Consider the following 24154-nt stretch of genomic DNA (forward strand, 5'->3'; position numbering starts at 1 on the left):
TGTATACATATACATATATAATAAATTTACATATATATAGATCTGTATATATATATATATATATATAATTAAAGAATTCTCTTAAAAAAAGAATGACAATATAAGTCTTCCTCCTAATTAAACACTAACTCTCAAAACCTAGTCCACTTTCACTCCCAACTGCAGATCCACCCCTGACCCACCCCATCGGCGCCGATCCCCACCACCCATCCCCGACCGGCGCCACGCCACCTCTCCGACCGGCGCCACGCCGCCATCCCCCACCGCAGCCACCCTCCTTCGCAGCAGCAGAGGACTTCGCGGCAGCTGCAGAGGGAGTGACGCCCAGCAGCAGGAGGTCGCGCGCCTCCCTCCCGACCGGCGCCGCCTCCATTCCGACCGGCGTCGCCTCCATCTCGGCCAGCACCTCCATCCCCGACCTTCTTAGTGAAGGTGAATTTTTAGAACCTCCATAATAAATTACTTTTGTTTCTATTTAGTTGAAGTATCTCAAAATTAGAGTACTAATATACTTAGTTTTATTGATTGTTAGTTTGATTGATTGTTAGTTAGTAAGTGAATGATTTAGGGTTTTTGATTGTTAGTTTGAATTAGGTATTATTTGATTGTTAGTTTGAATTAGGGATTATTTGATTGTTAGTTTGTGTTTGTTGATTGTGAATTGAAAATTTTAATGTTAGGGTTAGTTTGAATTAGGGTATCTTAGGATTTGTTTGAAATTCGGTATTTCTTAAGTTAATTAGTTTGATTTTGGAATTGTAAGATTAGATTGAATTAGGGTATTTAAGGAGTTGTTTGAACTTGGGTATTATTTGAGTTAGTTTGAATTATTATTGAGATTTTAGGACTAATAGTTTGAATTTGGGATTAGGAATAGCTAGCTAATTTGAATTTAGGATTTTAAGTAGTAGTTAGATTTTGGGATTTTAGGGCTAGTTTGAATTTGTGATTTTAAGATTAGTTTGAATTTTGAATTTAGGACTAGTTTGAATTATTATTGAGATTTTAGGAATACTAATAGTTTGAATTTGGGATTTTAGCACTATAGTTTGATTTTTGAATTCTAGGAGTACTTTCAATTTGTGATTTTAAGACTAATTTGAATTTGGAATTTAGGACTAATAGTTTGAATTATATTTGATATTTTAGGACTAATTTAATAGTTTGAAGTTGGGACACTAGCTAGCTAGTTTGAATTTAGAATTTTAGGGATTTGAATTACAACTTAATTAGAACTTATAATTAATTATAACTTGAATTTACTATAAGTTGAACTTAATTAGGAATATGAACTTGAAATTATAACTTGAACTTGGAACTAATTAGCTTGAATATATAACTAATTAAGTTTAGAAATTATATATGAACTTGAATTGAAACTTGAACTTATTAAAACTTGAGAATATATATATATATATATATAAACTAATATTCTTGGATATGAAGTTTATATTTAACTAATTTAAGAACTTTTCGTGCTAGGCAACTGAGGAAGCTCAACATGTAAAAAAGTTGATACATGACTATTTTGCTTCTTTCATCAAAGTTGGAGATAAGGTTGGTGCTTCTAAATTTCTCAAGTTCAAGTACAATTGTTTTGAATAATGTGTTTGTGTCCATCTAGTATTAATACTTGGCTTTAATGCTAGTAATTATAATTGATTGTTTGTTAGTATATTATTGTTTTTGTTTGTTGGTTGTGTTATTCAATTGTTAATTTGATTTGATTATTGTTAGTTAGGTATAGATAATTGAAGATTTTTATTTTAAGGTTTTTTTAAAAAGAAATTAGGCATTTTTAAATTGGGCATTGTTAGTTAGTGAAGAATTAGCATTTTTGTATTTTAGAACTAGTTTAAACTTGAGAATATGTAATTTGAGGTTAAATTGAGATTTTTTTGGATTTGATTTTAGGACTAGTTAGTAAAGTGTTAATTTGAAGTTAGAAATTAGTAATTGAAGTGTTATGAGTAGAAGATGAATGTTTGAATGTCATGAACTTAATTAGAATTTGAAGTTGAACTTAGAATTTGAACATGAACTTAGAACTTGAACTTGAACTTGAACTTAGAATTTGAAGTTAAACTTAGAACTTGAACTTGAACTTGGAACTTGAACTTGAAATTAAAACTTGAACTTAGAACTTGAACTTAGAATTTGAAGTTAAACTTAGAATTTGAACTTAGAACTTGAACTTGAACTTAGAAGTTGATCTTGAACTTAGAACTTAGAACTTGAACTTGAACTTGAAATTAGAACTTGAACATGAATTTAGAACTTGAACTTGAACTTAGAACTTAGAACTTAGAACTTGAACTTGAACTTAGAACTTGAACTTGAACTTGAACTTGAACTTGAACTTGAACTTGAACTTGAACTTAGAACTTGATCTTGAACTTGAACTTGAACTATAACTTAGAACTTAGAACTTAGAACTTGAACTTGAACTTGAACTTAGAACTTGAACTTGAAATTAGAACTTGAACTTGAAATTAGAACTTGAACTTGAACTTAGAACTTGAACTTAGAACTTGAACTTGAACTTGAACTTAGAATTTGAACTTAGAACTTGAACTTGAACTTAGAACTTGATCTTGAACTTGAACTTAGAACTTAGAACTAGAACTTGAACTTGAACTTAGAACTTAGAACTTAGAACTTGAACTTGAACTTGAACTTAGAACTTAGAACTTAGAACTTGAAATTAGAACTTGAACATGAATTTAGAACTTGAACTTAGAACTTGAACTTGAACTTAGAACTTGATCTTGAACTTGAACTTGAACTAGAACTTAGAACTTAGAACTTAGAACTTGAACTTGAACTTAGAACTTGAACTTGAAATTAGAACTTGAACTTGAAATTAGAACTTGAACTTGAACTTAGAACTTGAACTTGAACTTGAACTTGAACTTAGAATTTGAAGTTAAACTTAGAATTTGAACTTAGAACTTGAACTTGAACTTAGAACTTGATCTTGAACTTGAACTTAGAACTTAGAACTAGAACTTGAACTTGAACTTAGAACTTGAACTTAGAACTTGAACTTGAAATTAGAACTTGAACTTGAAATTAGAACTTGAACATGAAGTTAGAACTTGAACATGAACTTAGAACTTGAACTTCAACTTAGAACTTGAACTTGAACTTAGAGCTTGAACTTGAACTTGAACTTGAACTTGAACTTAGAACTTGAACTTGAACTTAGAACTTGAACTTGAACTTAGAACTTGAACTTGAACTTGAAATTAGAACTTGAACATGAATTTAGAACTTGAACTTGAAATTAGAACTTGAACTTGAACTTAGAACTTGAACTTGAAATTAGAACTTGAACATGAATTTAGAACTTGAACTTGAATTTAGAACTTGATCTTGAACTTGAACATGAACTTAGAACTTCAACTTCAACTTAGAACTTGAACTTGAAATTAGAACTTGAACTTGAACTTAGAGCTTGAACTTGAACTTGAAATTAGAATTTGAACTTGAACTTAGAACTTGAACTTGAAATTAGAACTTGAACTTGAACTTGAACTTAGAACATGAACTTAAAATTTGAAGTTGAACTTAGACTTGAACTTGAAATTAGAACTTGAACTTGGAACTAATTAGCTTGAATATATAACTAATTAATTTTAGAAATTAGATATGAACTTGAATTGAAAACTTGAACTTATTAAAACTTGAATATATATATATAACTAATATTCTTGGATTTGAAGTTTATATATAACTAATTTTAGAACTTTTCGTGCTAGGCAACTGAGGAAGCTCAACATCTAAAAAAGTTGATATAAGACTATATTGCTTCTTTCATCAAAGTAGGAGATAAGGTTGGTGCTTCTAAATTTCTAAAGTTCAAGTACAATTGTTTTCAATAATGTGTTTGTGTCCATGTAGTATTGATACTTAGCTTTAAATTTAGAAGTAATATATTTGGTAAGCATAAGTACCAACACTAGTTGATCCTATTGATGACAAAATTGATTTTCTTGCAAGATCGATTTGTGTCCATCTAGTGTTGACACTTAGCTTTAAATTTAGAAATAATAAATTTGTTAAGCATAAATATCAACACTAGTTGATCCTATTGATGACAAAATTGATTTTCTTGCAAGATCGATTTGTGTCCATCTAGTGTTGCTATTAAGCTTTAATTTAGGAATAATGTGTTTGTTAAGCATAAGTACCAACACTAGTTGATCCTATTGATGACAAAATTGATTTTCTTGCAAGATCGATTTGTGTCCATCTAGTGTTGACACTTAGCTTTAAATTTAGAAATAATATATTTGTTAAGCATAAATATCAACACTAGTTGATCCTATTGATGACAAAGTTGATTTTCTTGCAAAATCGATTTGTGTCCATCTAGTGTTGCTATTAAGCTTTAATTTAGGAATAATGTGTTTGTTAAGCATAAGTACCAACACTAGTTGATCCTATTGATGACAAAATTGATTTTCTTGCAAGATCGATTTGTGTCCATCTAGTGTTGACACTTAGCTTTAAATTTAGAAATAATATATTTGTTAAGCATAAATATCAACACTAGTTGATCCTATTGATGACAAAATTGATTTTCTTGCAAGATCGATTTGTGTCCATCTAGTGTTGCTATTAAGCTTTAATTTAGGAATAATGTGTTTGTTAAGCATAAGTATCAACACTAGTTGATCCTATAGATGACAAAATTGATTTTCTTGGAAGATCGATTTGTGTCCATCTAGTGTTAGACACTTAGCTTTAAAAAGTTGTTAAGTTGTTAAAGTTATAAAGTTGTTAAGTTGTTTAAATAAGTTAAATTAAATAATGTGGTTTTGTTGATGGATTTAGTTGTTGGAATTAAGTCAAAACTAATGTAGTTAAAGTTAAAAAGTTGTTAAGTTGTTTAGATAAATTAAAATAAATAATGTGATTTAGTTGGTGGATTTAGTTGTTGTATTAAGTCAAAACTAAACTAGTTAAAGTTGTTATGTTGTTTATATAAGTTAAAATAAATAATGTCGGTTTAGTTAGTGAATTTAGTTGTTGGAATTAAGTCAAAACTAATGTAGTTAAAGTTCAAAAGTTGTTATGTTGTTTAAATAAGTTAAAATAAATAATGTCGGTTTAGTTAGTGAATTTAGTTGTTGGAATTAAGTCAAAACTAATGTAGTTAAAGTTAAGAAGTTAAGTTTGTTTAAATAAGTTAAAATAAATATTGTGGTTTAGTTGGTGGATTTAGTTGTTCGAATTAAGTCAAAACTAAACTAGTTAAAGTTGTTAAGTTGTTTAAATAAGTTAAAATAAATATGTCAAAACTAGTTAGACTTAGAAAGTGGTTAAGTTGTTTAAATAAATTCAAATGTTATTTAGTTGATGGAATTAAAATTATCATTATTGTTTGTGTAGATGAATCCTGATCGTAGTTGGATGTATAATAGAAACAATCCTGGTCGAGCGGGTATGATTCCAGAATTTGCAGAAGGTGTCACTAGATTTATAAATCATGCAATGACACTTGATGATTTTTTAAATTCAAGATTGATTAGGTGTCCGTGTGTTAATTGTGAAAATGTGAGATATCATACAACAGAGACTGTTGCTATGCATCTTATGATGAATGGATTCAAACCAGGGTATACAGTTTGGACTAGCCATGGTGAGGTTGAAAGTGACACTATGTTTAATAACTTTGTTGTCGGTGAAAGTAGTAGATCTACCGAGCATAATTATTTCCAAGGTTCTAGAATGTCAGATATGATTAATGATGCTTTTGGGATGCATTCTGAATTTGAACAAGGAGAAAATGTAGAAGAAGCTCCTAATGAAGAAGCAAACATCTTTTATGAACAATTGCGTGATTGTAGTAGTCCTTTGTTCAACGGGAGTCAACACTCTAACTAACTTTTCTTTTTGAATCAGGAAATATTCTTCCTCCATGTCCGGCTAGCAGTGATGGATCTGATCAGGAGGGTGATGAGAATGATAAGGAGAGTGAGGGTGATGAAGAGTAGTTGTATCTATTTGACATTTTAGACTTCTATATTTTTAGAATTGTTTAATTTGATCGTATTTTAGTTTATTTTGAAGTTGGATGAAGTTTATTTTGAAATAGTTTGTATATGTTGTAAATATTGTGTTGTTTTGGTTTGATGAAGTTTATTTGGCTTTGGGTTGTTTTGGTTGGATGAATTTTATTTGGCTTTGGTTTGTTTTGGTTGGATGAAGTTTATGTGGCTTTGGGTTGTTTTGGTATAAATATGCAGGTGGGCAACTAAAAATTGTAGCAATTTGCTGCCTGTTTTGCAGCAAAAAACCGACCTCCGGAGGTCGGAATTTCAACATTACAAAAATAAAAATACCGACCTCCGGAGGTCGGAATTTCAACATAACAAAAATAAAAATACCGACCTCCGGAGGTCGGAATTTCAACATAACAAAAATAAAAATACCGACCTCCGGAGGTCGGAATTTCAACATTACAAAAATAAAAATACCGACCTCCGGAGGTCGGTATTTCAACATTACAAAAATAAAAATACCGACCTCCGGAGGTCGGAATTTCAACATAACAAAAATAAAAATACCGACCTCCGGAGGTCGGAATTTCAACATAACAAAAATAAAAATACCGACCTCCGGAGGTCGGAATTTCAACATTACAAAAATAAAAATACCGGGCTCCGGAGGTCGGAATTTCAACATTACAAAAATAAAAATATCGACCTCCGGAGGTCGGAATTTCAACATTACAAAAATAAAAATACCGACCTCCGGAGGTCGGAATTTCAACATTACAAAAATAAAAATACCGACCTCCGGAGGTCGGAATTTCAAAATACAAAAATAAAAATACCGACCTCCGGAGGTCGGAATTTCAAAAATACAAAAATAAAAATACCGACCTCCGGAGGTCGGAATTTCAAAAATACAAAAATAAAAATACCGATCTCCGGAGGTCGGAATTTCAACATTACAAAAATAAAAATACCGACCTCCAGAGGTCGGAATTTAAAAAAATGAATATTCCGACATAAAATAAAAACCGACCTCGAGAGGTCAGTAAATACCGACCTCCAGAGGTCGGTATTGAATAGCGACCAAGCTTTTTCCGACCTAAGCTGGGATGTCGGTTTTAGGTCGGTATTTCAAGGAAAACCGACCTCCGGAGGTCGGTATTTTTAGGTCGCTATTCACAGTTTTTTTAGTAGTGATGCTTGCTACATGTTGTTTCAGTATTTGGGTGTAAGCTATTAAGAAATGAAGATGGAGTTGAGGTAAATGGATGAGAGACCGGAGAGAGGCCAGCTGCAACAATAGTGTCGTGTCTGTTAAAATCATATCCATGGATGAACACAATCTTATGTTTTGCTTGGTCTCTTGGTGCGCCATGTTCTTTGTAAGCTAAGTATCGTCCATCCCGATGTTTAATTCTAGGTGATGTGACAGGAGGGCCATCAGGGATGCCACAAATTTTCGAAGGAGAAAGCTGCATTGCGCGATAAGCATACGCCACGAACCCCACGAAGAGGACTGCTAGAATTTTCCCAAGCATCCCTGAAATTTTTCCCCTTTATAAGCATGGAATGAAATCTTAAAAGTAAGAAAACATAACACACTTGCTCTGTCAGAAGAACATTTATGCTTGTTGCTCGGGCTCTACAAAAATATAGGTAGGTGTGTGTTGGTCCTCTATGCATTTTTAAGGATAACATACAGGTAAAACAACTTGGAGTGTCGAATGAAGAAAGATATTGCTATGATAATTTTATTCGTGTCTCGACTTCATTTTTCATGCGACCAATTTCAAGTTGTAATTTCAATTTGGACTCGTGAGATGAAATTTAATTTTTTATTTACAAGTATGAATTGGTATTGATAAGCAGTTGAGCTAAATTTCTCAGGCCCGTGCCTTGCACGGTCATTCCACATCTAGTATATATATATATATATATATATATTAAAAAAATAAATTATTATTATTATTATTTTAATACATCAACAAGTCTTCATATAATCACATTCACTTATAATATTTTCTATTAGCCTCTTCCTATTAGGTACTTGCTAAATTGTAACTAAAAATAAAAAAAATAACTGGTAATCTCCGTCAAGAAAATGACTTCATATATATAAATAAACTAAACTAAAACAAAACAAAAAATATTAAGATGAACTGGGAAAATATCATTCTTAATAAGTGAGTTTTCTTCGGACATCCAAGAGGGTAAGTTTGTAATTCTTCCTTCTCCCTTCTTTCTTTCTTTGCCGCTTGTTCTTCACCGCTAGTTAAAACACGCACGCCTTGCATCTTGGCTCTTCCACATTTTTCATTCATGAAAATTCCATGTATGTGCCATGGAAAACAATCGATGCATTTTGTGCCTAAAATTGAAGACGAGGTTTCATTCGAATTCCTCAGAGAACTTGGTCGTACGAACAAAAAGGTACTTCATTAATTTCCTATGTTCCCTATTTCGGAAGTTTATCCTATCGAATTTACCCAGAAAATTCTTATTATGTCTTGTTTGATGTTCTGTTTGGTAATTTGAATTGCTAATTTACCTTTGTTTTTCTCTGTTTGCTTCTTCGTTTCAATATTCCTCAAATCCTTCTTTATCGCCTACACTCCTCTATTTGTATCTCTCTCTGAATTAATCTGTTTCTTCTTAATTTTCAATGTATGTAAGCAGTGTAAAGTTCTTATTGATTTCGCTAAAACTTTGAAAAGGTGCGCGCTCGCTTGCCCTTACCCACTTCTCATGCTTACCTCTACGTATAGATAATGCATGCTATATGATAGAGTTGATGGTCCTAAAGTGTTTGATATAATTGATATAAGGTTATGTACATGCAGTTGTTACAAAAATAAAATATAAGAATTTGGATTGCCAAAGTTTACCATGCTTACTATGTATTCGACAATTTGTCGGAAGACAGACGAAAGAAATAGTCATCAGTGATTGAGTACAATTAGTAATCGATACCGCTTAGTTATGGTATATTATTAGGTCGTAATTGGCTCCTAGCTGCTCTTTGTCGATTCTAGATAGAGCCCAATCAACCTCTTAAGATCAAGAACATCCTTAAGAGCAAAATAGTGGAATCCCGTGTCAATAAATGCATGAAAACTGCAGAATACTTGAAGGCTAAGAGATAAAGACTGAATCTTTAAACTTAGTAGAATACCACATCTCAAGAAATATGAAAAAACAATGCAAAAAACAAAGAGAACTTGAGGGTAAAGGCTAAAAAGTAAAGTGACAGCTTACTAAGAGCAAAACCTGGTGAATTTCATCGAAAGAAAAATATCAAAAAAATAAAAGCGCAAATAATAGGGGCAAAGTGAAAAGTGGAAATGGTTTGAAGTGTAGGAGTTTGATGTAGCTGGCGAAATGTTACTCAAGAACTCGCTCCTCAAAGGTTCTGGAGGCAACTCCAGTATCTTCTCATTTGGTGAAGGAGTATTTCGTGACTTTGGATATCAATGTTTTTGTGCTTGAATTTATTCCAAACAAGAATTCTTTTGGATTTGTTAGTGCCATTGAGATCACCCGTGAGTGATAAGCTATTTGTTGACTCCATCAATAAAGTTGGTGGCAATGGTGCTAACAGTTCTTTAAATTTAAGTAAACGAGGGATTCAGACTATGTACAGGTTGAACATTAGTGGTTCAACAATTAAACGGAATCCACTCAAGATTCAGGGTTCAGGAGGAAGTGGGAGGCGGATTCAAGTTATATGATCATTGCAGATGTAGGTTCAGAAGCCAAAAAACATTCCAACAATTACTTATGGTTCCCCAAATGACAGCTTTGTTGCTCAGCTTCTTGTGTATGAAACAACAAGAATTATGAGCAACAGAAATGTCGTGGAGAAGCGATTGAACATGTTATGAAATTTGATATGGATCCACATTTTGATTATGTAATCTGCTTACATTTTTGTGAGTTTGACTATAATATACCAAATCAAAGGATCTTCAAAATTTATAGGGAAAATGCATAAGTATCCCCAGCCTATACTCGAAATTCCAGAGACACACCTAACCTTTACTAAGGTCCTATTACCCCCGAACTTAATTTATCTATAATATTCTACCCCTTTTTGGCCTACGTGGCACTATCCTTGAAAAATTTGTCAACATGCATTGGGCCCACAAGATAGTGCCACGTAGGCCAAAAAGGGGTAGAATATTACATATAAAATAAGTTCGAGGGGGTAATAGGACCTTAGTAAAGGTTAGGTGTGTCTGTGGGATTTTGGGCATAGGCTGGGGGGTACTTATGCATTTTCCCAAATTTATATAAATAGAAAAAAATACAGCAGACAACTACGACCTTTTCTCACAATCTGGGGAACAAACAAGGCATACCATGAGGATTAATTTGACGCGATATCCTTGAAAAGCAGCAGTCCCTAGGTTGAACTTGCTCTAGATACAACGACCGGTTCTGCAGGCACTGATGCTCTTTTGGATGGTTTGGAGGTTTTCACGTTGAGTCGGAATGGTAATCTTGCCTATATTGTTTTATTTTAAAAAAACTTAAAGAAGTTTTTAAGAGTCGCCACTTAATTTTTAAAGAAAAATTAAGAAAACTAACTTTTCAAAAGATTAAAACAGAATATCTAATGAAAAATATTAAAGGGGTTCGGGGTTCATATTAATATTTTAGGGAGGGTTTAAATGCATCTAAAACACCGCTAACTCATGGTTATCCAATATTAACTATTTGACTAGTTGATTTTAAAATAAAGGCATGCTTGACAAGTTTAGAAAATAAGCATAGAAATATTTTTTAGCGGGGAAGGGAAAATAGCATAAGGGATTACTTGAGAAAAATATTTCAAAGTAAATTAAGTATTTTTTTTCCGTCTTTAGAAAATCTAGAAAAAGACTATCTTTGGGAGAAATCGAAGTAGGAAAATCGTTAAAACTGACTAGCAAATAAGCAATTAAACAAATACGAAATAAATACAAAAAGAGAGAGGGAGAGAAAGAGTTTGGGCCCAAGTCTAGTTTTCTGCCGTGAAAATTTTATAAATGACATATATAAGACTAATATTTTCAAGTTATGACAGTAACAATAAACAATTTCAGGTTGTAACATTTTATTAAAAAAAAAAGTTTTAAAATAATAGTAAAAATCAATTTTTAAAAAAGAATAAAAAGTAAAAAATGGATATAGTTGTAGTAATTAATTTGAATACATTAAGGATAATTAATAATTGCCATAAATTTAGGAGATTCAAAACAAAATAGGAATATTTGTTTTCCATTTTTTACTCAATCAATTAAAAGTATTTCAAAAAGCAAATTTTCTTTTTTTTTCTTCAAATGTTTCTCTCTCCTCGATTTTTCTGTAATTGTCTTCATTCACGACTAGTTCCAAATAGTTTTGGCTCAAAAATCTTCATCTTGTTGTAATGGACGAATTCTTATCGATATTAATAAAATGTGGTGGTAGATGAGATCCTTCTGGTTAGTATTCATTGCGATTTATTATTTGTATTTTTATAATAATGAAACTTAAAAAAATATTTTTAAGAACAATGAAACTGAAAATTTCTAATTTCTAATTTTGCTTATGTATAATTGTTACGCCCCAAGCCTACACCCTAGGTGGGACTGACACTTGAGAACCATTGTTGGTCCCAAGCGAACCCTTGGCCTGACTTACTTACTCAGCGGAAGACTTAAACACAAGAAAATAGTCTTAAATGATAAACTCATGAAGTAAACTTAGAATATTTTAAAAGAACATTCAACTAGCTAAGATGACAACTCAAGTCTCAAAACATAAGCCAATAACAAGGTAAAGACAAATGAACTAACTAACTATCTATCTATGAAGCCTCTAATAACTGAGATGGTTGTTGGGACAAGACCCACGACATCCTAATGAACTAATTACTAAAAGCAATAAAAGGGATCCTCCGGAAGCAATGAGGCTCACCAACAACTCTAGAGCTCAACTAAAATCAACGATGCACTGGATGCTGATCCTGGTTACATGTATCTGCATCATGAAAAGATGCAGGCCAAATGACATCAGTACATTGAATGTACGAGTATGCGAGGGGAATACTAAAATAAGACATAAGTTTGATAGGAACTAAAAGAACTTACATGGTCTCAACTCAACTCAACTGAACTCATTTCAATATAAAGCAGTATAAATAAGTGCAGTATAAAGTAAAGCTTTTAAAACATGGATAACACTTTGTGTATTGAAAAATACTATAGTGACTCTGTTTGTATGCAAAGATACAATATGAACTCTGTTTGTATATGAAAATACAAATAATTTGTGTATATAAGAATATAAAATACTTTTGTGGGAGTTACTCTAACCGACAACAATCACTTAAGAGCTATTGTGATGATACATCGTTTTGCCTCACACTGCCAGGACCGTCCTATACTTTGCCGAGGTATAGAACCTGACTACTAAGTGGATCCACTAGTCTATGCTAAAAAACACTAATGAATCATCTAAAAAGTATGACCCTTTTCTACCCATTGTGGCTACATGGTTTATGGGGACTGGGAGTTGTCTGAACTCTCCCCTATATCGGTGCTCAATACTACTCGCAAAATAGAATACTAGATCTTACGTTTAAAAACATAACTCTTTCTGTGGTTTGAGATAATTGCTCAAAACTTAGCTTAAAGGCTCCTCTTAGAAATCAAGTTTCCTCTCTTGCTTAATTGTGAAAGCATGTACTCTTTATTGAAAACTAGCTCAAAGGCTCTTTTGGAAATCAGAGTTTCATTTCTTGTTAAATGTGAAAATATTTTACTCTTTAGGAATACATAGTCCCGATATACTCTTTGAAGAAATGAACTTCAATCTTTACTCCTTTTTCTTTACACAACTTAAATTTTAATCTTAAAACAAAGTTAAAATGTTTGGAAAAGACTTTTGAAAAAATCTAACTTCTCTTGACTTGACTCTTGACTTCTCTTGACTTTAACTCTTAATTTTCCTTGAATTGAATTATGGATTCAAGGCTCATGATCTCATTTTAATGATGATTTCTTGTTGTTTAGACGTACCTTAGAGTATAGAAATCGACTAGAAAAAATAGGTACGTTTCAAGGGAACTAGTACGGAAAGAAGGGGGAAAAAGTAGAAGACCTGGTGTCCCTGGTGCTCTAAGTGGCGCGGGGCGCCAGGAGCAAAACTTTAGGACTGAAGTTGGGGTGCTCTGGCTGGCGCGGCGCGCTAGAGGCCCAACTTCAGAGAACTTTCTGGGTCGCTTTGAGTGGCGCCGCGCCCCACCCCTCTGCCCAGGTGTTTGACAATTTTTCTTGCTCGTTTTTCAACTCTAAACCCTCTTTCCCCCAATCACTTAGATTCGACTACATAATCAAAATATGCAAGAATCTACCCAAAATGACACCTAATTACATGAATCAAAATCAAGAACTACTCAACAACTCCAACAATCAAGAACCCAATAGAAACTTCAAACAAATCCATCAAGAACTCAATTTCTAAACCTTCAAGAATCTAAATTCGCTGAAATAAAACATGATTGATGCGTGGGTTAACTAACCCTACACTATGTGATCTCACATACCTTGTAGGGATCACTCCTTGACGGAATCCACAATCTTAGTTTCAAGAACTTGACGATTCCTTGCTTCTTCTACTTTTCTTTTTTCTTCTCTCAAAACCCTTACTTAGTTTTCAAAAGCGTAAACTTCATCCCATCAGTTTAGACCCCAACTTTATTATCAAAAACGAAATTAATTAATTAGTTGGGTGGTGAAAAGACCATAATGCCCTTCAAAAGTCCGGTTTTGGCTTTCCTTATCTAGACAGCCCAACTTCAAATGGACATATCTCACTCATACGAACTCGAAATCGTGCAAACTCAGTAGCGTTGGAAAGATAATTCAAAGATATTTCATAAGGTATCTTGTAGCACACCTAAATCATTCTGAGCTAGAAGTTATGGTCATTTGAAGTTGACCCAAAACTCATACTTAACTTAATTTGTCAAATTTCCAAATTTTTCATTCTTTCCAAAAATGATACTTTCTAATTCTAGCTGCGGGATGTTATAATAATAGATATAAATTGTGTTATTTTTTGTATGAACATTTGTTTGTTCATATTACATAATATTTTTTGTGAAACTTGAATAAATATTGGTATGAATTTTTTGTATATTATTTTTGTAACTTGTATACTGTTTATACCATGGATGTGCTGCAATTTTGGATTTATTTTTGAATGATTTGAGTATATTATTTTGTGATAGTGTATGAAATAGTGATGATGTTATCGTTATAAATTTATTAAATGTGTGCCAAAAATAAATGTATGAAATGTGTTTTATGGACTTTGTTCAAGAAATCTAATTTAGGGACTTTGTTCATTTCACCAAAGTACTTTAGAATAAGCCTATTTGAAATAGAAGGATCTGAAACAAAGTCACTGGCGAGTCCACATTTGAGATCAGTAACTGCTGCGAATTCCTTAACCCGAAGCGTAGTACCATTTATTTTGATGATGAACTGGTCATCCCTGTCGTTATCCGTTTCAATAAGTAGAAAATGACGCAATAACTGACATTGAATCTTTATGGGGGGGGGGGGTAGCTCGTTAAATGCACCAACTGGTTTTTGATAAAAATAATACCCAACTTAATATCAATTCCATGACAGTAAATATACATATGTATGCATATACCACAATAATTTCATGTCAACATTAAAACAAAATCATGCCAAACAATAATATGCATAATATAACAGTTTTAACAAAAAATCTACTAAATTGAAAATAAATTAAATAAAATATTTACCCTAACCCTTTTTTCTGCCTTTTTTGGATATTGAAATTTCCGAGTCCTCCATCAATGTTGCTCTTCTTTTTTATGGTTTTGAAGGCTGACAAATTTCGACATTTGTTGCTTTTTTTCACTTACAATGAGTCCGAATCAGAAGGGGGTTCAACCATTTTCCCCTTCCTCTTTTGTCCCGTTTGATTTGCAGGACTTTCAATTTTATTTGCTTCACTCTTCTTCCCCATTTTTGAAACCTGTTTGTTTCCCTTCTCTGTAACTTGTTTCTTCATTTGGGAAGTACCACCCTTTATTGTCGGACTTTCATTTTTGTTTGGAGGGGGCGTTTGAGTCAAAATTTTGTAGGTCGGAGCCTCTATTTCAACAGACAAACTCGCTTCTACTAATTTAGGGCTCTTTCGAGGTATGCTCAGGTCTCTTCGACATGATTTGTTGAAAATCTTGATTCTTAGTGATGTGAATCAACCCTTACTATTGATTGTAGGATGAATATTTTCTCTTGAAAAGCGGTTTCAATTGCATATGGTTGAAAGAAGGTGAAAGATGAATTAAAAGTTTTTGAACGTGGGGTAGTGGGGTGGTAGTGTGTTGTGTTAGAACAAGTGTGTTGTTCTGGGGGTGTGGGATTACGTGTAATGGTAAAAGAGAAATAATAATCAATGTACATCCCTACATTGGAAAAAGCCTTTGATTTTAAAAACTATGTTTCTTTAGAATTTAATAAATTTCAGGATTATCCCAAAAAGAATAGTGGTAATACTAAGTTTGCTTACAAATCTAGCATGCACACTTATTACTATTCCAGATCCACTCCTCAAGATGTGCTTATCGAGGAATGAGACTGGAATCAAACTAATACCTTGTATAGCGGTTCTAAGATTTATGAATGGAACCTCGATGGTCTAACTGATAGACAACTTACTATTCTTGTTCATAGAATGATTATGTATGCAACTATCTGTAAAAATGTTAAAAACACAGATAGAAATATTTGTAAAATGATAATTGAAGGTTTTACTAGCCAACTTCGAGGTTGGTAGGATAATTATATGACCGTTGAGCAAAAGGTTGTTGTGATTAATGCTACTTCTAGTAGTGAGGGTGTTGATAACTTAGGTATGACTCTTGTTGCAAATAGAGAAGACGTCGTTTATACCTTAGTATTAACTATTTTAGAACATTTTAATGGTAGATTTACCAATCAGTTTGAGATTGTTCGTACCCTGTTAAACGGTCTGCGGTGTAGAACCTTGGGAGAATTCAGATGGTACAAATATACCTATTTAAGTAGGATAATGGAACTACCCGAAAATAAGTTTGAGCATTGGAAAGCCAAGTTTATAGACGACATTCCCCCATTATTTACAATAAGGGTTAAAAAGATGCTTAGAAATAAGCATGGTGAAATTCCCTACCAGGATTATACTTATGGTCGACTGATAGGCGTTTGCACTCAAGAAGGGATAAATTTGTGCAATGAATTAAAGTTATCTAGACAGCTTAAGATGGATAAGCTTAGAGAAAGATCTCAGCTAGGAGACTTTTGTACCTAGTTTGGTGTACCTGATACTTCGACTAATAGCAAAAAGACTAAACATAGAGATTCTAGAGGCTCCAATACCGACAAACCTTATAGGAAAAGAAGGTCTAAACATAGACATAGATCTAAGGAAGAACGGGACGAGAGAAAAACTTATCGTAAGTCTAATAGATTTACCAAGAATAGGTCTAAGCGGGAACTCGCCACGATTAAATGTTATAAGTGTGGAAATTTTGGGCATACAACACCCAATTGCAAGCTTGAAAAGCTAAAAGCCTTAGAGCTTGATGAAGAAGTTCATGACAAGGTTTATAGTTTTTAATATACTTCTGGTTCTGAGTCCTATTATGATTCTGATTCGGGTTCAGAAGAAGATATTGAGTTGCCTGAATCATTTGATCATAATCAGCATGATAATAATCAGCGTGATAATAATCAGCGGGATAATATGAATGCTTGCAATACTTGAAATGGTGATACTTTCTTATGTGAAAATGATGAGTTCTTTTATAAACTGCAATCTCAATTTGAAGATTTGAATTTAAACACTATTACTTCTGATAATGTGATAGAACTTCTGAAAGAAGTTACTGATAATAACCATCGTGAAAAAATTATTCAATTAGTTGTTAATAATACTGCTAGCTCTTCAAGAAATTCTTAAAAACAAAAGAATGATTTTGAATATGAATACTCTGCTCCTTATTCTTTGTCTGAAATTAATAACAGACTTCATAAACAAATAGTTCTTAAACAAACTACTTCTACGAGAGATTCATCTTTTGATGATTTGAAAATTTGAAAAGGGAGATTAAATCTATTAAACAGAATCAAATGATATGTGATCATCGTCTTACTCAGATCGAAACTGTTAATAACAAAGGAAAAAATATTGCTGAAGATTATACTCTTGCAAAACCTTTTAATCTTGATCCTAAACAAGGTATGTTTTTAGGAATAATGCAAATTGTTACTGCTCATAAATAGTATGTTAAATGCACCATTTTGATTGAAAATCAATTTTCCATAACTAATGTTGCTATGATTGGAGCCGATGTTAGCTGTATCCAAGAAGGTCTTGTACCTACAAAGTATTTTAAAAAAACTACTCATATGGTTAAATCTGCTTCGGGACATGCTTTAGATATAAAGTATAAATTTCCTAATATGCACATTTGCCAGAACAAAGTTTGCATTCCACATTTCTTTTTCTTGGTTAAAAATCAGTTATACCCTCCAATTATACTTGGAACACCTTTTATAAATGTTATTTATCCATTTACTAGTATAACTGCTAAAGGATTTCCTGCTACTTATAAAAATCAGAATATTAGTTATACTTTTATCACTGACCCTATTTCTCATGATATTAATGATTTAATTGATATGAAGCAAAAACATGTTGATTCTCTACAACTTGAATTGTTTAGTATGAATATATTTGATACTTTGAAATCCCCCAAAGTACAAGAAAAAATTAAATTGATTGTTGAACAAATTTCCATTGATATTTGTGCTGATCATCCTAGTGCTTTTTGGAATCGGAAAAAGCATATTGTTACTCTTCCATATGAAGACAATTTCTCTGAGGATGATATTCCTACTAAATCATATCCTTGTCAGATGAATTCTGAATTAGTTGAATTCTGCAAAAAGAAAATTGATAATATGTTACAAAAAAGCTTGATAAAACCTTCAAAATCACCTTGGTCTTGTACTGCATTTTATGTTAACAATGCTGTTGAAAAGGAACGAGGTGTTCCCAGGTTGGTTATAAATTATAAACCTTTGAACAAATATTTGAAAGTGGATTAAGTATCCTATTCCAAATAAAAAAGATTTATTATCAAGATTATATGACGCCAATATATTTTCAAAAGTGGATTTAAAATCAGGATATTGGAAGATCCAAATATTTAAAGAACATTCTTATAGAACAACTTTTAATGTCCTGTTTGGACAATACGAATGGAATGTTATGCCATTTGGTTTGAAAAATGCTCCTTCTGAATTTCAGAAAATTATGAATGCTATTTTCAACCCATATTTAGACTTCATCATTGTCTATATTGATGATATTTTGGTTTACTCAAAGACTCTTGAAATGCATATCAAACATTTAGACATTTTCAAGAAAATTGTTATACAAAATGGTTTGGTGATTTCTAAACCAAATATGAGTTTATTTCAAACTAATGTCAGATTTTTAGGACATCTTATTTGTCAGGGAAAGATCACCCCAATTCAACGATCGATTGAATTTGCGTCAAAGTTTCATGATATTATTACAGATCGAACTCAATTGCAACGATTTTTGGGAAATTTAAATTATATTTCCCTTTTCTATAAAAATTTATCTCGTGATTTGGCCCCTTTATATGACAGGCTAAAAAAGGACCATAAATCACCATGGACTGATAGTTACACCATTTTGGTAAAGAATATTAAACTTCGTGTTCAATCTTTGCCTTGTCTAACCCTTGCTAACCTTGCATGGCAGACGATTATTGAGACAGATGCGTCTAACACTGGTTATGGTGGAATATTGAAACAAATCAATCTCCATGACAAAAATGAATATTTGATCCGATTTCATTCCAGAAAATGGAGCGATGCTCAAAAGAAATATGCTACGGTGGCTCATGAAATGTTAACCAAAATGCGTATTAAAATTTCAAGATGATTTATATAATCAAAAGTTTTTAATAAAAATTGATGCACAATCTGTGAAATATATGTTTGATAAAGATTTTAAACCTGATGCTTTAAAATTGATTTTTGCTAGGTGGCAGGCCCAATTAGCTCCTTTTGATTTTGAAATTCATTATAAAAAGAGGAGCGATAACTTTCTTCCAGATTTCTTATCTAGAGAATATCTATCTTCACAATGAGTTTTTTATCACCCTTCTTAATTGATAATACTTTAGTTACCATCTTAAAGGTGGTTCCTCTCAACCGAGACGTACAGGAAGAAATTATGTGGAAATAGATGATATTCTGAGAGATGTCTACTCCATTCATATGATAAAAGAAATCATTAATTTTGACGATGAACTATATTATTATAAAAATTATTATGCGTTCGAATAAAACAAAATGTTTTGTTTGTAGGATGGACCCTCCTTGGGTAACCAAGGTCAGAGGAAAAGGCGGTTATACCAGAGGAAGGGAAAGATCATCCCTAGGATCATTAGGATCGTCATATGGATCCTCCTCATCCCAACGAAACAGGATCTCAGAAGACGGGCGGTAGTCCGCGCGGTCAGCTTCAATCTAGCTTGTTAACATCCGAATTCAAGGAATAAATCCGAATCAAAATACATACAAATTTTTATATAGTTTTATGGCTGTATGGAAGGATCTAGTCCTTTTACCCGAGCAAAGAGTCTGTCAAGATTCAAATACGTATTGTTATTGAGCTCATATGTCTAGTAGTTCTAATCGGGCATAGAGAGCCCTTTTTCAACTTATTAACGGGCTTTGGACCACGACTGGCTAAACGGAGTCACTAAGACAAAGCCAATAACGTATTGCATTAAATCTGACTATACCATCATCTCAGAACCAAGTCAAGAAACCATATAGAAATTTATTTATATTTAGATAAAGTCTAGATCTTTCATGGTAGATATAAAAGTGAAGTTAGATATCTGACATAGATATGAATCTTTTAGCCGGACATGGTCACGGCTCTAGATCAGAGAAAAAGAAGAAGATAAAATAAAGGAAGAATTAAAGTACCTTGTAGTTGTGGCCAACACCAAGGCATATGAGAACTATACACTTTATTGACAACTCCGATAAGGATCTGGCTAACTCACAAATTACAAAAGTAGAAGCTTGAAGACAAAGAACATATCTATGTCGTATACTTCACATCAATCTCATATGTACCATGAAGTTCCTAGTATCTGATACCAATGAAACATGATCTCAGAAAACTTTAACATGCATATGAAAAAATATCCAAGAAAGAAAACTTCGAGGTTGGTGAGATAATTATATGACCGTTGAGCAAAAGGCTGTTGTGATTTGTATAACAATTTTCTCAAAAATGTCTAAATGTTTGATATGCATTTCAAGAGTCTTTGAATAAACCAAAATATCATCAATATAGACAATGATGAAGTCTAAATATGGGTTGAAACTATCATTCATAAATTATTATTATTATTAGAACTTTAGATAAATAAATGTGGAGACCCGAAATTGGGTATCAACAGCTTGCCCCTTTTTTTGTCCATGGAGGAGAGTATCGAAAACGTGGACAAAGAAATATTGACACAATCCAATTTTAGGCGACCCACCAAAATACACCTTGAGCAAAAACTTGGCAAGAAATGCTTATGGAGTTATGACCGAACTCTGGCTTCTTAGCTGCCTACATATCTCAGGTTTTATGAAAATCAGGTCATATGTATTTCGAGAGTGTAGGAGCATAACAAATTTTGATTCAAATTTGCCCCAGTATCGAATTATGGTGATACTGAAATCTTTTGATGGTGAGGTATGAAGAGATTAGCACGAATAGAGGGACGGGACAGTCCTTAAGAAACTTGAACGAGAAATGCTCCGTAGTAGTTTCTACTGAAGACTTATGGTAGATAGATGAATTTTCAAAAGGATGCCCCAGTGTCGAGTTATAATGAACTGAGATAGTGTTATAAGTAAGATTTATATATGAACTTCTAAAAATCGAGTCGAGTTGAGCTTCGAAAGTGAATCCTTGACGTAGCTAGTGATGCTTGACCTTGCACTAACTTGCCCTAGTTTGCTACTTAGAGGGAGTTCCTCATTGTAATGCGTTTTCCTGCAAAACATGTAAAAGGTGAAAAGTACTTGTTGCGGTCCAAAAAATTATAAATTGAAATGGTAATTTAAAGAGTAGAGTGAATATATTCAAACGATTGTTGATGTCTCCCTTTTTTTGTATTGTGTGTGTGATGTAGGTAAAGTAACTTGTAATGTAGAGGCATCCGACTGGCGGGGCTGTTGTAATGTAAAATCTTGCATCCGGTTGTGTAAATCTTGTAATGTAAAACCTTCGACTAGCGGGGTTGTTGTAATGTAAAAGCCATGCATCTGGCTGTGTAAAGCTTGTAATGTAATGCCTCCGACTAGTGGGGTTGTTGTAATGTAAAAGCATGTATCCGGCAGTGTAAAACTGGTAATGTAATGCCTCCGACTAGCGAGGTTGTTGTAATGTAAAAGCATTTATCCAGTTGTGTAAAACTTGTAATGTAACACTTAATTGTAGGCGCATCTCCATCGTTGCTATGCTTGCATGCCCCCGATTGGTGGAGCCTCGGTGACATCACTACGATGTTAGTCTTTGATTGGTGGAGTGTTGCTTCTTTTGCTTATATACAAGCTCTAATTGGCAGAGTTCAATCGATGTTTTCTATGTACAGCCTCCGGTTGGCGGAGGTTGACGATGTTTCTATGTAGAATCTCCAATTGGTGGAGATTGATGTTGTTAGATGGTGGTCTCTGATTGGCGGAGTTGTTGATGAGGTTAGATTACAAGCTCCAATTGGTGGAGTTATTTTGATAGAAAGCTAACTATCCTGTTTTCCTACGAGGATCCTCTTTTCTTCAATATTTGGTCTAGATCTTGAGCGCACCTGCAAAGATTTAAATAAAATATTCTTAGACATAATATGTAGGTTGAAGTACTTTTAGGAAATAAAGTAGGGAAAGAGTATTTTGGCTCATGGTTATAAGAAGTTGAATGGCGCCTTCGGTTGTGCCCCAAGGCTTGATGTTATCTTTCTTGATTCTTGTATTCCTACGCCCAACGAAAAATTTTAGTTTGGGAGGGGGTGTTGATTTGTATCGACTAATGGACTGAAGCCTCGTCACTGGAATCGTTCAGCATACATCTTTTTTGTCCCACACATAGTTCCTTAACCTAGAGACTTGGCAGGTGGAAGAGTAAAAAAAAATTGAAAATAATTAGCTTGTTTTTCTAGCAAATAAGTAATTGCGTATATATATATATATATATATATATATATATATATATATATATATATATGAGAAAAGACATAAAATCCCCCCTAAACTTGTCCCCACAACTTACTTTAGAACTTTAACTATACAAGTGTTTCTTTACCCCCCCTAATTTAATTTGAATTGAATTTAATTACCCCTTAAAGAGTGACGTGGCAAAATTTGTATCACCAACTTTCTATAAGTGCGTGAGAAAGGAAAAGACACCAAAAACTGACACATGTCATCTTTTTATTGGATAACATACTTAATAACTTATTTTACTAATTTTTAAATATTTTATTTTGAATTAACTTTTCTCTCTATATTTTTCTTCTGCATCTTCTTCTTCATTTTTTTTCCTTTTTGTTCTTTTTCTGCATCTTCTTCTAATTTTTTTTTTCTCTTCTCACAACTCTTTGTTTTTTTTATTCATTTCATTTAGTCCAAGTAAACATTTACTCCCAAATATAACTTCTTCCACATTTCTCCTTCTTTTCTTTTCTAGTTTTAATCGTTTCTTGTTTTTTTCACAAAATTTTTGGTGTTTGATTCACCAACACCATTTTTTACATCAAAGAAGATTATTAGATCTATCAGTTTAAAGACTTATCAAAATGAATTTAATTTCCATTAAAAAAACTTTCGAAGATATTGTTGGCAAAAGATTAACTATGGAGATTTCGCCCAATATATTAATAGTTTTTCATTTTTATGCAAAAAAAATTTATTTTTTTTGAGGAAGGTGGTATGGTGTAACTAAACTGAAGATGCAATTGAAATTTGAATTATAGTTTGTATATTAAGTAGCAAATTCATTGATGGGTATAATTTTTGGCTCAATATTATTTTAAAAAAACAATTCTTATGGAGATTTAAGCAATTAATTAGGAATTTAGTTAATGTACACATGGACGAATGAAAACGTGTGTGACTTACCAACACCCAGCCTTCAACTGGGCTGGTGATGGGAGGGTTGAAAAAAATCACTTAAAAGATGTTAAGGGGGATATTTAAACACCCGTGTAGTTAAAGTGCTAAAGTAAGTTGTGCGGACAAGAGATTTTATGTATTTTCTCTCTCTATATATATATGTAGTAATTCTCCAGCGTTTTTAGATTATGACATGTTTTGAAGCCCATCGAGCTTTCCATTTTGTTGACTAAATCCAACATAGTCTTCTTGCAGCTTCTACCCTTCTGACGAAACTTCCCTAGCTCTTTTGTAGATACTAAGATGATCGAGATTCTTCATATTCTGAGGTTAAGCTAACTATGAAGAAGTGTTTCCTAAGGGTAAGAAAAAAGAAATTATGTAGTGCTTTGGTTGAGCCTGACTCAGGCTGCCTACATATCCCCAAAGTAGGAATTAGATCGTAACGTAGTTCGAATACAAGTGGGTAAAATAGAAGTATGTAATGCAAGGACCGAGCTTGACTCAAGCTGCCTACGTATCCAAATAGAATCAGGTTAGGACGTAGTTCGATACAATAGGAAAGTGAAAAATATGAAATGGAATGTAAGAAACATGTAATGCAAAGACCGAGCCTGACTCAGGCTGCCTAAGTATCCAAGGAGAATCAGGTTGTAACGTAGTTCAGATAACAATAGGATAGTAAAATTATGAAATGCAATGACTGGGCCTGGGTGGACGTAGTTCAAATACAAATAGGAAAGTGAAAAATATGAAATGGAATGACCGGGCCTGACTCGGGCTACCTACGTATCCAAGCAGAATCAGGTCAGGACGTAGTTCAAATACAAAAGGAAGGTGCAAAATGCAAGGGACTGAATCCAACAAGGATTGCCTACATAT

The 24154-nt window shown here is 33.0% G+C and overlaps 1 pseudogene; it reads left to right on the top strand.

Moving 5' to 3' along the window:
- Nucleotides 1–13831: 13831 nt before the first annotated feature.
- LOC125832860 (uncharacterized) lies at nt 13832–19031 on the top strand (annotated as a pseudogene).
- The last annotated feature ends 5123 nt before the right edge of the window (nt 19032–24154 follow it).

The sequence above is a fragment of the Solanum verrucosum genome, unplaced genomic scaffold (assembly GCF_900185275.1).
Source record: "Solanum verrucosum unplaced genomic scaffold, falcon-dt-bn FXZP01000174.1, whole genome shotgun sequence".
NCBI classification, from domain to species: domain Eukaryota; kingdom Viridiplantae; phylum Streptophyta; class Magnoliopsida; order Solanales; family Solanaceae; genus Solanum; species Solanum verrucosum.